General features: G+C 39.4%; 1 protein-coding gene across 2 annotated transcripts in view; it reads right to left on the bottom strand.

The window, feature by feature from the left end:
• Positions 1-16,507, bottom strand: part of LOC134169626 (contactin-4) — a 341,881-nt gene that overhangs the window by 294,757 nt on the left and 30,617 nt on the right. For both annotated transcript variants that reach the window (XM_062630366.1, XM_062630364.1), the window contains exon 2: positions 7,874-7,918. The gene's annotated coding sequence lies outside the window, so the exon portion shown is untranslated. The remainder of the gene's footprint in view (positions 1-7,873; positions 7,919-16,507) is intronic.

The following is a 16,507-nucleotide window of genomic DNA, read 5'->3' as shown; positions in this document are numbered from 1 at the left end:
CTAATACTGAGCAGTTAACCTACTGAAATAAGTACATTACAGTAATCAGCAACTAACATACATGGTGGCATGCTCATAACTGCTAATCAGTCAGAAGTACAAAGGAAAATACAGATCTGATAGTAAGAGTACTACAGGAAAGAACTGATGAAAGGAATTGTTTCATGTGGCTGGGAGACTAAAGCAGTTATTTCTAAAGCATTTAAAAGTGGCAAAGGGAACTAAGTAATGAAAACAGACCAGAAGGACTTACATACTAAAGACAAGAAATTAGTCATATTCTGATTCCTTCTTTATGCCACGTGGTCTACTGAGGACAGCTTCCACTCAGTAAATACTGAAATAACATTTTACTGGAAGACTGAGCAGGGCAGTTGCACTACAGCTTCTCTACAGATCCTTTCTAAACTCAACTACTCTAAGAAAGCAAAACCTGCAACAAGTTACACATGAAGTTTTATCATTTAAAAAGAGAAAGATTATGAGAAATTTAAACAAAATACTTGTTGCCAAGTAAGGGGGCAAAGATGTTCTTCCTAGAATGGCATAAGGAAGTACAAAAATCAGGTTCAAAGACTTAAGCAAAAAGATCTTATTTTCCTTCTCAGTAAGTACTAACTGCTACTGTGATCCTAAGTAAAAAAAAAAAACAAAAAAATCAAAATTCAAAATAAACTTCATAATTTGCACCGTGAATCTGAGCAAAGAACTCTAGCACACTGGTGCAGCATCAAAACTGGCATCAATAATTTCATATTTCATCATTTCAGGACCAAAAGACACCTCATGTCTGCCAAATTCAGGTTTTTTTGCCTTATGAATATTTGGGTTAAGGGGCACGCAGGATGCCAAGTCAGTACACCTCATTTACATTTCTAAAGTAAATGTTTAATATTCCAGTAGTCTGAAATTAATTTCCTAAATGTTAATTGATGCTATTGAAAATCGCTAAGGGCATATTCAAGGTATTTCAAGTGATTAACACAAGATTTGATAGCTAAGAAGGCATTTTAGTAACGGTCACAACCATTGCTGTACCTTGTGTTCTGTCTGTAGGAATGCTTACCTTTCTACTTAACTGAAAAACAAGTGAAACTGGTACAATTCAATCTGGCTAAAATTGATACTCATTTCAAACCTGATTTCTCCTCTTTCACTTGAGGACAGAGCTCCTTTTATGGGCGTTTCAGGCATTTTCCAACTTGTACCATAGGTGTCACTCATGACACAAGTCCCTTGTCACTCAGCCCCCCCCCATGTCAGAAGCATCACTTTTAATTATTAAATATTAAAAACATTAGACTTGCAGCTCCCAAATCCTAAAGGTCCATAGCCCAAGCAGTTAAAAGCAACCAGGTATGACCTCGCTGCCCAAGCTTTGGGTTGTAAGCTCCCAGACACATGGTTCTCAAGCTGAGCATCCCTGATTTCAATCAGATTTCCTTTCTGTAAACCTATTTAATTCTTGTTACATGTGCTGTCATTGTGCTACAGTTTGGGAGAGAAGGCTCACTAAAGCCACCTGTAGTGCTGCTAAAGTTATGGTTTACCTTCTCAGGTGAAAACTTTTGTTCTTTTGTGCCACGTACCTTCAGGTTGGCTGCCTTCAACTTCTCTCTCTCTTATATTAAAGCCCAGGAGAATAACTTCCAATATTTATAATTACAAAAATCCCAAGGATTCTGCTTTTAACTTTGCCACATCACACAGGGCACTACCATGGTTCGAGACTTCTGTGGCTCCCTGTCATGGCTTAACTCCAGCCAGCAACCAAGCACCACACAACTGCCACTTCACTCCCCCCCAGAAGGATGTGTGAGAGAATTGGAAGACTCAAACTTGTGGGTTGAGATAAAGACAGTTTAATGGGACAGAGAAGGAATAATAATAGAATTGGAATATACAAAACAAGGGATGCACAACACAATTGTTCACTACTTGTTGACCTATGCCCAGCCTGGCCCCAAGCAGCAGACCCCGGCCAGCTTTCCCTCCTATGGTATGCAATATGCCTTGGGGTCAGCTGGGGTCAGCTTCCCCAGCTGTGTCCCCACACAGTTTCTTATGTCCTCCAGCCTCTTTGCTGGAAAGGCATAAGAAGCTGAAAAGTCCTTGACTTAATATCAGCACTGCTTAGCAACTACTGAAAACATCAGTGTGCTATCAGGGCATATTCAAGGTATTTCAAGTGATTAACACAAGATTTGATAACTAAGAAGGCATTTTAGTAAGGGTCACAACCATTGCTCTACCTTGTGTTCTATCTGTAGGAATGCTTACCTTTCTACTTAACTGAAAAACAAGTGAAACTGGTACAATTCAATCTGGCTAAAATTGATACTCATTTCAAACCTGAACATGCTATTCTCACACTAAATCCAAACTACACCAGCTACTAGAAGAAAATTAATACTGCCAAAACCAGGACACTTCCACACCTGAGGAAATGCATGTTCATTTTGATGCTGGATTCTGATCAATATGCTTGAGCAGAAGAAATTCTCTCTCTGAAAAGGGCTTTGTAGGTTATCAACACCTTTGCCTTGGTTAACTATGAAACATTGAATATAGTGACAGGGAGAGTCTGAAATTTACTTTTCACGGTAAGATTACAGAATGAATTTATAGTTCCTCAATTTCAAGAAGGATGATATGCTTTTTCAAATAACTCAAACTGGCACAGGTGCTGCAGCGAGTCTTTTAAACCCATGTGTTCTAGCAAATTGAGCAACTGTTCGAGCTTAAATTGCTTCCTAAGAAGAAATTCTGAAAGGGGTAAAATGTTGCTTTTTAGAAGTCCAGACTATATCAACAATACTTGTAAAATGCTAAATAAGTTTCACTGAATTTAAGTATCCTCAACATTATCTTGTTAGCAATCGATTATTTATCTCCAAGAGAGCATATAGTGGTCTGCTTCCAGTTTGTAGGACAAACTACAACTCTCAGTTCAGATTAACAGTCTACTAAAAAGTGTCAAATGCATGAAGATCAAGCAGCAGTCCAAACTCGATAGGTGTGTCGGAAAATTCATCTCCTATGAGTAAATGGAGTATTGTGTCATTCCAGAACTGTCACTCCAGCATTCTTCCAGGAGCTCTACACTCACTTAAGTACCCCTTGAGGCACCAGCACCAGGAGATACAGGATGACAGATGTACCATTTCAAATGGCAAATCCTACTGTGATTTTAATTGAATTACAGGAGCCATTTTATTTTTGCAGAGCCTCTAGACTCTGTATTGCTTGCTTGTTTCCAGTGATTCAGCAGTTTATTTCTTAGTACACTAATCCCTCCATAAAACAGTTTCTCATTCCTTTTAAGCAGTGCTTCTGACAGCAGCTACCTATATCTTTGTTGTTTAATGTTCTCCCTTTTTTATTAAATAGAACTAGTTTATCTCAGACATACTCCTTTTGCTGCCAGACTCTACCACTTTTACACCCATGAGAAGGCTCCATTGTTTAGCAGCTCGGGAGTTCTCACAATATTCTGTTCCTCTACACCTTTAAGCTCACCTGACCTCAGTGCTGCAGAAATTAAAAAAACAGGAGACAGAAGAAAGGAAATCTCAAGCCCAGAGGGCAAGAAGCAGCCAGTGACACCCACCTATAAACATAAGGCAGCTGTGAAATGCTCTTCACAATATCAGGAATAGACATGTTTACTCTGCTATTTACAGGAGACTCCAATAAAACTGCCAGCTGGCACCTTCACCTAAAGGGTGCAGAAAGTTCAGTTAATAGGAAAAAAAAAAGGGCAAAACAGGCAAAAGAAACTGCCAGAGCAGGCAGTGAAATGTCAGCAATTCTAACACTCAATAATGCCTTTGAATCAAGGCTGGTGCATCTTGACCTTAATACTTAAGCGATGGCTCAAAACTTACTAAGTTTAGTGACCCTTTATTGTTGTAATGAACAGTATACCATAATAATTGCTTCTGACCATAATCATCCAACAGCCATTAGCTGTTTATCTCAGAAAATTAATCCTCAAAGGGTGACCCTCATGTCCAAAATATGCTCTCAGTCATGAAAAATGACTGATAAATTATTCCAAGCTAGTCTACAGAACCACTTTTAGTGGCATTTTATCAGTTACTTTCCCCTTAATCAAAGGCTAATGCAATATGCAATCCCTAAATATGTGCTGCGCTATAAGATAAAGTTAGCAAACTTGAAAAGGCTGGAAAATAGCAATTTGCACACACCCAAACTCAAGATTTAGAACTACCATCATAACCTGCATCACCAATCACAAGCAACAGTGCCTTTAACAAGACTATTTTCAGAGTATATTAAACTTCATGACATCTTAACCTTCTTGTAAGGCCACGATAATCTCTTTACAATATGAAACAAGTGCAGAAGGGCAGATTTGCTGCATGCAGAAATATTTTTTGCATCAGCTTTAGTGAATAACGACATCGTTGCCTTTCCAGATATGCACTGCTCCTATTTTCGGCCCTATGTACCCACTCCAGGAACACAGATAACACATTTTGAAAGACAATACAGCCTGAAAGTTTTGCACATTTGCAAGAGAAAGCTGTCACTGGAATGATGCGTATCAGGTAACAGCTCATCTTCCAAAACCTGCTTGCAAGGAAGAGATCCAGGCAGGTGTCCAGGGCATTTAACATAGCTTCATTGTAAGTTTTGTTCAAGTACCTGATTGGTGCTTTTGTATTCATCAGGTTCTTATGATGAAGAGTCAAGTCCTGAGTACCCCACCATAAATATTACTGTTACATAAGGAAAAAAAAATCTCAAGCAAAATGCTTCCCCTGCATCAATTATAATCCAAGTTATATGTACCAAAATTGTCATTTCATTCCACTGTAAAATTAGCAAGCCATCTCTGAGGTGCACCTTCAAGGAGAGCAGAATCAGCTCATGCTTTTTTTGAAAGACTCCACCTAAATCCACCGTAAAATGGCAATTTTGCTAATTCAGTTTTTCAAATTACTATAGAACAATTGATTCAGTTTTAACTATTTGGGATTTCCATGCAGAGGGGAGCACTGGTGGCATGAGAAACCCAACTAACATAGGAGAAGCAAGTATCCAAGGAGAGGGCTAGAAAAGAGGCACAGAAGGTGAGGAGGGGGAGAAAGAAACCACGATGGGAGGAAACCAGGAGATAGTAAAGGAGAAAAGGACATAGCAGATCTTCAGAGGAGAATTAGGGAAAAAGTAAGAGGACACAGTGGTAGACATAGCTGGCAATAAATAGCTTGTGAAGGAGGACAGTTATTTTGTATGGATTTCGAGAAGCAAGGGGACACCAGAAGATCAGAGACAACTCCTGTCTTTGAAGAAGTGATCTAAAAGTCACTTGCAGTAAACCCATATCCAAGTAATCCTCTTACACACAGACCCATGCACTTCCAACTGAGCACATTTCCACCTGGAATGAGTGGCAGCTCTCCAGATTCAAGTAGCCAACAGCTAAAGACACAAACATTCATACACCAAGCAAACAGGAAGCTACCACTTTGGTACTGGATGCTAGTGGAGCAAGAAAGGCCCTAGAGCTTCAAACCATGCTGCAATTAACTCCTATTCAGACTGTAAAGCAGAAAATATATTCATTATAATTTCCTTTCCTAAAGCTACTGCCCAGCACACTCAGTACTCCTACACAGGCAAGGACATTTCTTTGCAACTCCACACTGTCTCTGCTGGTAATAGTTACACTTAAAATTACACTGCAAGCCTGGTTGTTGAATACGACGCACAGATGCTGCAAGCTAAGATGACTGTTAGCCTATAGCTGTTTTAATTAGCTTGACAGGTAATAAAAGTAGGATTTTATAATTATACTATTGCAATGCACAAATGTTTCTTTTTAAATCTGTAGTTACCGAGTCACTTAGATAAACAACAGCTAGTTTCCCTTCATCAGACCAGAAGCAAAGCCCCAAACTCTGCTTCCTCTATGCCTTGCTTATGGCTTAGGAAGGACCACATGCTGCTTAGTAATGTGCTTAGCAGATTCTTCCCTCCCATAATGCAGAAATGTGGATGAACCCAGAATTTGCAGTATCCATAAGTGCACTTCTTTTAAGTATAACACGTATGACCCCTCACTTCCCTAAAGTGTGTTTCCCATACACCCCCCACACCCCCCCCCCCATACACCACAAGAACAGGATTCTGGCTTCTGGTGCTGTTATCAGGCCTAAACATTACATAGCGAATCACTGAACTTTCAAGCACTCATATTCACTGTATACTTATGCACGCTTAGCTTCTTTTTTTCTTTTTAAATACCACTTTTCTACAAGGCCACAGGGGTTATATCACAGAAGTGAGGCATTTAACACAAATTCTGATCCCATTCTTGCTAATGAGAAGTGTTTACCAAATAGTTATGCTGTTTTGTAAACAGAAAGCAATTTCCATTCTTCTGTCTATGGTGGTGTCAGCATTTGCAAGCCATTATGAGTATGCCTATAGCTGTCTACTCTCAAGTCGCTGACACTTGCTATCAAACTGGTGTTTTAGGATTTGGAATGCAGAACACAAACCTGCAGCATAAAAACAATATCCTGAGATTTGATCCTGCACTTCTTATTCAGGTTCAATTAATCAAGGTTGCCTAACCCTTCAAAAGTACTTTTCATCAGCAGACTGAAAACACTTTCCAAATGAAATGGGTATCAGTATCTCCTTTTCACGATGGGGAACCTGAAAATGAGATTTCACCTCAGAAAGGGCTTTGAGGCTAATTTAGGAACACTGTCCAAAGGGATGAAGAGTCCATTATTCAAAGTTATCTTTCATATTAAGAAATAAGCTTTTCCTTTCAGACCACTACAAAGTGATATATCACAAAATTTATCACACTGTCTTTGAAAAACCTCACACAAAGATGCTTTACAAACTTCAGAAGGGTTAAGCTGAATGAGAATAGTTTGTTTGATCTACAGCAGTAATTCTGTTTTCATTGTAAACACCACCCAGGACTAAGGAGAAACTTCTGAATTACTCCAAGGAAAAGAAGAATCAAGAAATTAAAAATTTTGATCAGAAAGCACCAGTAATCTCCCTGAACAGACAATGTCTAAAACTAAGAAGGAAGACTATATTTTTTTAGCTATCCCACTGTAAGCTCTGAAAAGGTTTTCTTCTCTTTTGGAGATCACATAACATAGTTCACAACTTAAAAGCATGTTGCTCTTTGCCAGCAATTTTATCCATGGAGCCTGGCTATTTGGAAGTCAAGCTTGTAGGGCTGTTTTGAGGTAGGGCAAAAGCAACACAGTGAAAAAACAGCCCAAGAAACACGTCAAAAAAAGCAAACCACCCAACAACAAAAAAAAAAAAAGACAAAACCAACAGATAACCCACCTCTCAAACAACAACATTGATTCCTTTGGACATTCAAGCTAAGATGCTATTAAGAAAGTTTTGAGTGTCAGAAGTGCCACAGTTTTGTTTGGCTAATTCAACTGTGGAGTCCATTATTCAATGACTAAACATGAATTCTGAAAACCTCTTGACAGGAAAAATAAGAGCCTAACCAGAAAAATGCCTCACTATTGCTAAGAACGTCAATACCCTTTTATAAAACGTTCATTCTTTAAGATATATACAATTCTTTTAAACGATGGTACATTTTCTGAGGGCAAGCTGTTCTATGTTTTCTATAAAACCTTCCAGTGTAAAACTGCACAAACGCGGTATATTCACCATGAGAACTTACATACAGACTTCAGACATATTCTTTGAAAAAAGGCAAACAAAACCCACTGTCAGCATACTGAGAAACTAAGGAGCAGATTCCTCAGTGTAAGGAACAAACAATGCAAAGATTTTGACATTTAACATGATGTTATAAATAAAATTAGTATTAAAGAACTGTTACCTTCTCCAATGCATGATACACAGGCTTCAGTCAAATTTCCAATACCTGAAAGTAGAAATCCATATGGAAAATCAGTTATACTGATATTTTCAGACAGAATTTCATTCTTATGCACACTATTTTGCAGAGAAAAAAGCTGTCTTTGAAGACAGCAAACTAAAAATAAATTACCACAATGCAAAAAGCAGCAAATTGATCAGACACTCCACAGATTTTACACTGCTTGATTCAGTTTCCCCCACTCCACTCAGGCTATGTGATATACACAAAATATACATTAGATGCAGAAGATCCATTTATGAAACTAGAATTAGGTGAGCACCATAATGCAGCAAGCATACTAAGAAATACAAGCTTTTTTACACTATCATCGTATCCCCGATAGGAGAGGCACAAGAAGAGTCTGAAATTTTGGCCTAAGGATAAGCATTAGGCATAACTACCTAACTGAAGGGTTGTAGGTAGTATTATAACTCAAGATGAAGTCACAACCAGAGGACTGCCCTATGCTTCTATTCAAGTCTGTAATGCAGTTGCTACTGAAGTCTCCAAGAACACAAGAGGCTTCTATACCACACGCTGTTATCATTTTTGTTATGGGAGATTTTGTCCCAAGGAAATACATTGCTGGTAGTCTACAGGCATATTACAGCTTCATTTAACAAACACGTACCACTCACAAGCAATCAACAGCTCTTAGTAAGGAGTTGGTATGACATTTCTCAGCCTGCACTTCAGAGTTACGCTCACAAAGCAAAAGGAGTTACAGACTGGCTCATCTGTGAGTTTGCACAGCAATACTTCCACTCAGATTTGCTGGAGGACAGAGCTCCCTCCCAGTTCAAGAGATCTGATGGAAACAACTGGGATCCAGCACCAGCTCTGAGTATGGGCAAGTTCCTTTGTAGAAGAATAAGCTCCAAGGAAGGCAGAGGCAGATGGAGTCCCACTGAAGTAAACACAACACTGGATAAATATTTGACATTCAGAGCTATGCTAATTAACCATCAAGAAGAAATAAAAGGTTTCATACCAATCAAAATATTACTCTATTTACTGTAACTGTTCAACTCACCACTTCAGTCATAGAAAGTTTAGGAGAACAACTTGCACAAGTTAAGAAACGCTCTAACACCAACACTGCTATATATTTTTTAGACACCTACGAATCCATCTCTTGCAGCTGAAAACAAAGAAAACCTCCAGTTTTTCACTTTGAAAACTCTACTCTTGTCTATACTTCTCAAAAGTATCCCTGAAATTATGTGGGCACACAGGGCAGAGGGCCAAGGCAGAAGAGAGTTTTCTTACAAAACGCCTGTCACACAACCTTTGGAACTGCATTTGTTTTGGGCTTGTTGTGTTTTTCAAATCCCTGTTATGCTTGTGTGCAGAACTGAGCTAGGGTGGGTTTTTTGACACTCGTGGGAGATTCTGGATGAAGTCTCTTTTCTATTTTTTTTTAACTCTTCCCCCACAGTCCCAGCAAATGCACTTACAACTAAGCCTATTACTGCTTTCTGCTGGAGCTGCTCACATTGGTTACATATTCACTCAAACAGGGCATCTCCCATATGCTCATCACGTGCTTTGGATCCTGAATAATTCTGGGTAGACGGAACAGGCAACTGGTTAAAAACAACCTCTACAGTAGGATTTCTACTTAGCAGATCAAGCCAGCAGCATGTACCTACTCAAATCCTTCAGAAATTTCAGCTTCTAACAGAAACAACTGTGTGGACGATGTCTTAAAACATTTTGCACTGGCAGAGAGATCTTGACTTAAACCAGGGAACAGGCAAATTCAGAATGTTTTACTTTCACAGAATCATAGAATAGTTAGGGCTGGAAAGGACCTTAAGATCATCGAATTCCAACCCTCCCCGCCATGGGCAGGGACACCTCACACTGAACCATCTCACCCAAGGCTCTGTCCAATGTGGGCTGGGGCATTCACAACTTCCTTGGGCAACCCATTCTAGTACCTCACCACCCTCACAGTCAGGAGCTTCCTCCTTATATCTAATCTAAACTTCCCCTGTTTAAGTTTTAACCCGTTACCCTTGTCCTATCACTACAGTCCCTAGGTGAAGAGTCCCTCCCCAGCACCCTTATAGGCCCCCTTCAGATACTGGAAGGCTGCTATGAGGTCTCCACTTCAGCATTTCATCCCACAGTCACGTGCTTGAGATGGTGATTAAAGTAATTGTACGTTAGCCTCACAAGCAGCACTGAACCTGGACTTCCAGGCTTGAAAACATAATGCATTTGAATTACGTTATCCCTGAACATCCAGCAATGCCCAAGCAGTTTTGCTAAATACCTCCCATAGACTGGAGGGTTTGGTCATAGCTTCCCATCAAACAAGTTTCTTCATCCCAAGTGAAGAACAGACTGGAAAGAGGTACTGAGGGAAACAGTCAGTGCTCTCCCCTATGTGACACTATGGAAGACAGCACACTAAAAACTGAATTTAGCAGGTTCAGTATTTTCTGCTTCCCTTGTCAACAGAAGGCTTTGAAAAAACTTCAGAACACAGATGTGAAGTTGTCTCCAAAGGAAAAGGCAACAACACTCTTTTAATGTGGCTCCCCAGTCAGCACTCCAGTTGTTCTCAAAAGCTATAACTTCCAAGAAAGCTAAAAAAGAAATTCAGTTTTGCGCAATCTTCATTTCATGTAAAGAAAGAGCAGATACTTCAAGGAAAAAAAAAAATCACTCAAGGATAGAAAATAAAAATAGAGACGCAACACTTCATTCCACAGAAATACTGTATAATTGCACAAACACACAAATCTACCTTTCAGGTGGAGGCAGCTCTTTGGGAAATGGCAACAGGGAGCACTGACGAGAGCTTGGAGCGCTGATCTCTCATCTGCTGCCAGCAGAAATCCACACATTACACTCCAAGTTTATATTGACACACAAATGCAGACTGAGCTGAAAGAACCTATCCCACAGAAAGCAGAGGTGCATCTCCCACCTGGAAGTTTATTAGCATAATATGCAAATACTGACATCCCTAATACATTTTTCCTCACAGTACTTATGTGAGATATGACTGCAAAGTAAGGGTGATGGTATTTCTCTATGGGAGGAAACCAAGCCTGGTTGATGGCAGGAACATCAGGCTCTGAACCCCCAAACCAAAATTCTCCCTTGGTCACTTCAAACATGTAAAAGTCATTTGCTGATATTTTTTCATCTTTTTACTGTCTCTAGCTTTATTCCAGTCTTAGGTTTATCAAACTAGCCTACTCCAGCCCTGCTTCCTATTGCCTGCCAAACCGTAGACTAGCCTCGTCCTATCTTCCAAATTCACCACTTTTAAGTTAAACAACAAAACTATGAGACTTCGCATCTCTGCTTCACTCTAGTCTCAAATTAGGCACTCCTGAAGCCCTCAAACTACATGTTTGTCTTTATCTGAAACTCCCTATACACTAAGAGTTTTCCCTGCTTCTGTTTTCTAATACAAATTTGATATCCTTTAAGTCTTTCACCTTCTATAAATGCAGTATTCTTAACAGAAGGCTACAGAAATGAGAGAATTACAAGCCTGTGACCCAATGGGCTTCTTAAAACAGGTTGTTAGATAATCAAGCGCATCTGAATCTGCTCTTGCTCATTTTCATTTCCAGCAGTACTACCAGCCCTCTTGAAGAAAGGGCTCTTGAAGGCCTCCCTACAACTGCTCCTCTTGCTGTCATATTCCTGCTCCTTGAGGGCATTTCTCAGAGCAAAGTCCATGCATACCCACCCTTGCCCTAGACCAGGCTCTACCTTCTCAAAAACAAAGCCAGAGGACACTAACCCTGTAGTGTCACCCAGGTTTACTATATATATCAACAGCAGTCCAACAAAGATGGTATCAAGCTTCAGCTATGTCATTTCCTTCCAGAGGCACCCATCTTGCACAACAGGAACCCACACTTTCAACACCATCTACCAGCTGCAGCTGAGACATGCATGGTACAGCCCTTCCTCAGTAGCATTTGAATCCTCGGCTTGCCTCCTGTTCATGAATTGAAACACTGTTATTAACACAATAGATTGATTATGGGAGCCAAACGGAAAGAACACAGTTTTCTGAAGCTGAAATATAAATCCAGTACACATTTGTCACAGAAGCATTTCCTGTGCATTTAAACATTGTTTAGTGAGTCAGCCAAAAGCATTTTGCAAGTGTAATCTATCTCATGGAGGAAAGACTCAAAACCCCTAATCACCATCATAACTCTCCCAGGGTTTGATAAGTTTAACTTCAAGGTAAAATGGTGTCAAAATAGAGATCCCATGTGGTTTATTTTAAAAAAAAGAAAGTGAAAATTAAATATTCCAAAGCGTTACTCTGAGGCAGCAAAATACCTTGGTCTCATCAAGTGGGGATGAGCACTACACACTTTCATTGGATTTTTAGGCTTTACAATGCCATGTTTGATGTCATTTGCTTCACAAATGAAAAGAACATTGACCTGTGTGACTGTGTATTGATAATGAATCTTCTAGACACCAGAATTCTTTAGCAAGATTGACAAAGAAATCTCAAAGCGATTCACCAGCTGGTTCATAAATTGAACCTGTAAGCTACATAACCCTTAAAATTGTCTTCTATTACTTAAAATGTGCTTCCCTGCTCCACTGGAATAAGCTAAGAACTGCTTACTGACTGTACACAGAGAAGAGGCACCTGTTTGAAACATGTTCTTTCAAAGCTATTTTCCCATAAAGATACAGGTGACAAGTCCATATGTCAGTAAAAAGCCCGGAATAACTGCAGGAGACTGCACTCAGAGAGACTGATGTGTTCATCACCTTTCCACTCTAAATGCAAAGTAATGAAATGCATTAAGTTGTTTTGCATTGTCTGTGAGTGATATTCCAGTCTCTCTGAACTGCTGATTAAGAGATCCTTTGCTCGTTTGCATACAGCACATCAACCCAAGCACTTTCTAAAGGTTATTTTAACCGAACATGTCAGGCTTTGATGACACAAAGGGAAAAATTCGCTTCAGATACAATCAGACTTTTTGGATGTGTTTTTCTCGTTACCAAGATATAATCACATCTTTGGAGTCCACTACAGCTCATTTTCCAAGCAATAGGAGGGCATGGGTTGTACCAGCTCCTCACTAAGAAAACAATATTTTATTCACCATCACTGTAAGATGCAGGTTACAACCCTCTTAATTTTTAATGAAACATCAAGGGCCTGTGTAGTAGTTCTAATACTGTACAAGACTCCTCCTCCACAGGGAACAGAGGTTTCATGAGCTCTCCAAACCACTGTCAGCCCATGAGCTGCATTGCTTGCTGGTGACTCTTTTCAGAGTCCACTGCAGCTTTATAAAAAGAGATGGCATCTTCCAATACTTGTGTATTTCTGCACTTTCTTTTCAAGTTTCTAGTTGGCCCAAAGCCTGCCTCAGCTGAAGGACATGGCGCAAAGGATATCGTTCAATGTCACATCCGAGTGATTCTTTGCATGAAAAAGCAAGCAGACATTAACAGGCTATACCTACCATGGAAGGGAGGGGACCATTAGTTCCCCTTCATTTCTTGTTCCTATCACTCTGTAATATTAAATCTTCCCTTACTGGGATTGGAGTGCCAGAAGCAAAAATTATAAGCATTCAGAAATCTCTCTAATCACTTGTAACTGATTACAAAATATCAAACAAGAAAGGTCAGTGATAAAAAAAAATAAATCAGGTAATGTCGACCCAGCTTGTAATAATTAGCAATCTTGTTGGTTAATTTTGCACCTTTTACCATTCAGACTTTGAGGTGACAATTTAGTGCTTATTTGCAAGCTAAAGGTATGTATTCATAAAGTCCCCTGATTGCTGTAAACAAAGCCCTTAAATATTTACTGCTAATAAAACATTTTAAACTTTCAGCAATCTTCCAATACTCAGCAGTGAGATTTTTATGACCTTCTGCATTGAGGAATAATCTGCAACAAGCTAAAATGGATGTACGCCCACAGTCTATCCTTGCTAGAGCTGCAGCTCCATCACCATTAAGTTGTTTTTCTCCTTTTTAATTTGTTCCTTGTCCTTGCAAACCAGAAGACATTTCAGATCGCCCACATACTCCCTCAACACCATCTTCTCAAAAAAAAAAAAAAACCCAAGGTCTTCTGCTTTTTAAGTTGGTTTCTTTTAGAAATTGCTAACTTACATAACCAGGTCACACAGTGCAGTTACATGAAGTCTGAAGAGGGTTTTGAAGTTAAACATGTCCATATCAGTGACAAGATAGACACCTTCCAGTGCCTACCTGCATTCTTTTATATGAAAAAGCAACAGTGTGGATAAGATAGTTAACTTTATATCTACCCAACCAACACAGATCAAGGTTAGAAGACATTACAGTGACACCATAAAAAACATATAAACAATCAAGCCTGCAACACTGGACACAAAGCCCCCATCATCTTTGCTGGCTGCACCAGGAACACAAACGGGGCGCTCGGTGCAGGAAGCACCCCGCCAGTGTGAGCCGGCTCATCTCAAGGGTGCCTCAATATTACAAGGAGCATTTTGGAAAATACTTTAACCCACTGCTCTCTGAAGTAGCACTCGGTGGAAAGGCAGTGGATGTCCAAGGAAAAGCCTCTACTCTTCCTGCCTTGAGAACAGCCTCTGGTGTTTAAAAATGCTGAATTGTAACTAAACAGAACTGTTGCATAATCAGCTTTTAAGACACTCAATTTAGCAGGTCCTGATGCCAACAGGCAATGGTAGAAGCAACACCCACAAAAGCCACCCTGACCTTAGCAGCTGGCTTAAAAAGGTGCTTATATACAGTATTTTGAGAATAGGAAACGGATACATGAACTGCCAATAGTTTGCAATCTTAATTTTCAGGAGAGAACTATCAAAAATTTTTCTTTTAAGCTTTATTCAGTCTGCTGTAAGCAGTGCACAGCAAGGAAAGCAAATACAATTGCTAGTATACACAGCAACAGCAAAAAACTCACAAAAACTTCCCAAGTGCAGAAGAATGGCATTAGCAACTGGGGTACACTAAATCTCACTTTCCAAGAAATTTCTTGTTCAGGGGAATTCCATCACTAATCAGAAACCAGTGTTATTAAATTATCTCTCAGTCAAAGGTTTTATCCAAAGGATTCATAAAATACCCAAGAATAATGAAGAACCTATAACAAAATGCAATCTTTAGTTTTCTACAAGTTCCTTCTAAATTATCAGTTTATAGACGAAGCTAATTGATAAACACAAAATGTATTTAGTAGCAGCAGACAGCAAATAAAGGTGAATACAACCTGAAAACCTATGAGCAGGAACAAAAACAGAAAGGCTGGTGGAAGTAACAGAGAAAAAGCTTCGTATCCAAAATAAACTGAAGGACTATCTGCCATGAAGTGCCAGTGACAAGACTGTCTCCCATCCATGACAACTGAAAGCAATACATAGAGACAGACGCCCTGAAGATCCATTTATTTAGTTTGGAGCCACTTATCTGATACACAAGCTACATTTTTTTTTTTTTAAGTATAAAAATAGGCAAGTCCTGAACAACAAGACTAGAATATTTTAAAGCAAGAGATTTAAGCGAAGGCCACAGACATGTATCACCTACAACCAGCGCACACTCTAAATATGAACTATAAAATCGGAGGAGCTTAATGTACACTAGCAAATTGTTTCCTTCAGATTTCAACTAATTTTGTAACTGGCTTTCCTAAACATAAATAGACATACTAACACCATCAGCAGGCAGGCTACCTCTGTTTCTTTCCCTTTAACTTCCCACTCTTGCAGCAACACCCCGAGAAGGAACTAGGGAATATTTTATCAATTTATTCTCTCAGAGTCACTAGGTTATGACTAGGAAAAAAAAAAAAAAGAATCTGTTGCAATGTAATCTCTCTGCATTCAGAAGCGCAGAAAGCTATTAGTCTGCATCCTAGTGATACCAAGCTCTTTTCATACCAACAGCAGAACAAGCTAAGCTACCCAGCCTTGACATCTGTCAAAACAGAACAGGTCTCAAGTAGTAATTTGTATGGGTAGCTTTTTCCCTCCTCTCCTTCCAGTAGTTCAATTATTGCAGCAGCATCATGAATAAGTGGCATTATTTTGAGGGAAAATTAGAGAAAAACAAAAGGAAAAATAATAAGCATAGGATTTGCCAAAATACCTTTTTATATGTATGAATTACTCTCCTTCCCATCGTTGTATTCTACTTCTGTGATCAGTTCAGTAATTTCCCCGTTTAAGATTCACCACTTTTGATATGATGCCCTCTCTGTTACCAAGTCCTGTTTATCTTACCATGCAATTAGTCTGACTACATTAGAAGATGTACAGGATGGAGAAAACCCTCAAATATACAGTCTTGGTCCTTACACCCACACCTTGGGTAATCTAAAAGTATTAGCGGATTTAGCTATAAAAATTAGTATATGGGCACTAGTTTGTGTCATTGTTAACCTACAGAAGCACAGTCATGCCTTCAGGCTATGTTTTCACACGCAGACAATTTGTGTTATCATAACAAGCAGGCCAGGTTTGTTTACACAGCCAGTGTAACAGCTAAAGCCAGGCACAACAGTATCTTCCATGGGTACTAAAAGGTAGTACAGATGGAAAGAAGGCTGAAAAG

Source organism: Pezoporus occidentalis, unplaced genomic scaffold, assembly GCF_034315485.1.
Source record: "Pezoporus occidentalis ecotype Australia unplaced genomic scaffold, CSIRO_AGI_Poc_V1 ctg35, whole genome shotgun sequence".
Taxonomy (NCBI): Eukaryota; Metazoa; Chordata; class Aves; order Psittaciformes; family Psittacidae; genus Pezoporus; species Pezoporus occidentalis.
This window is presented reverse-complemented; position numbering and strand designations above follow the sequence as displayed.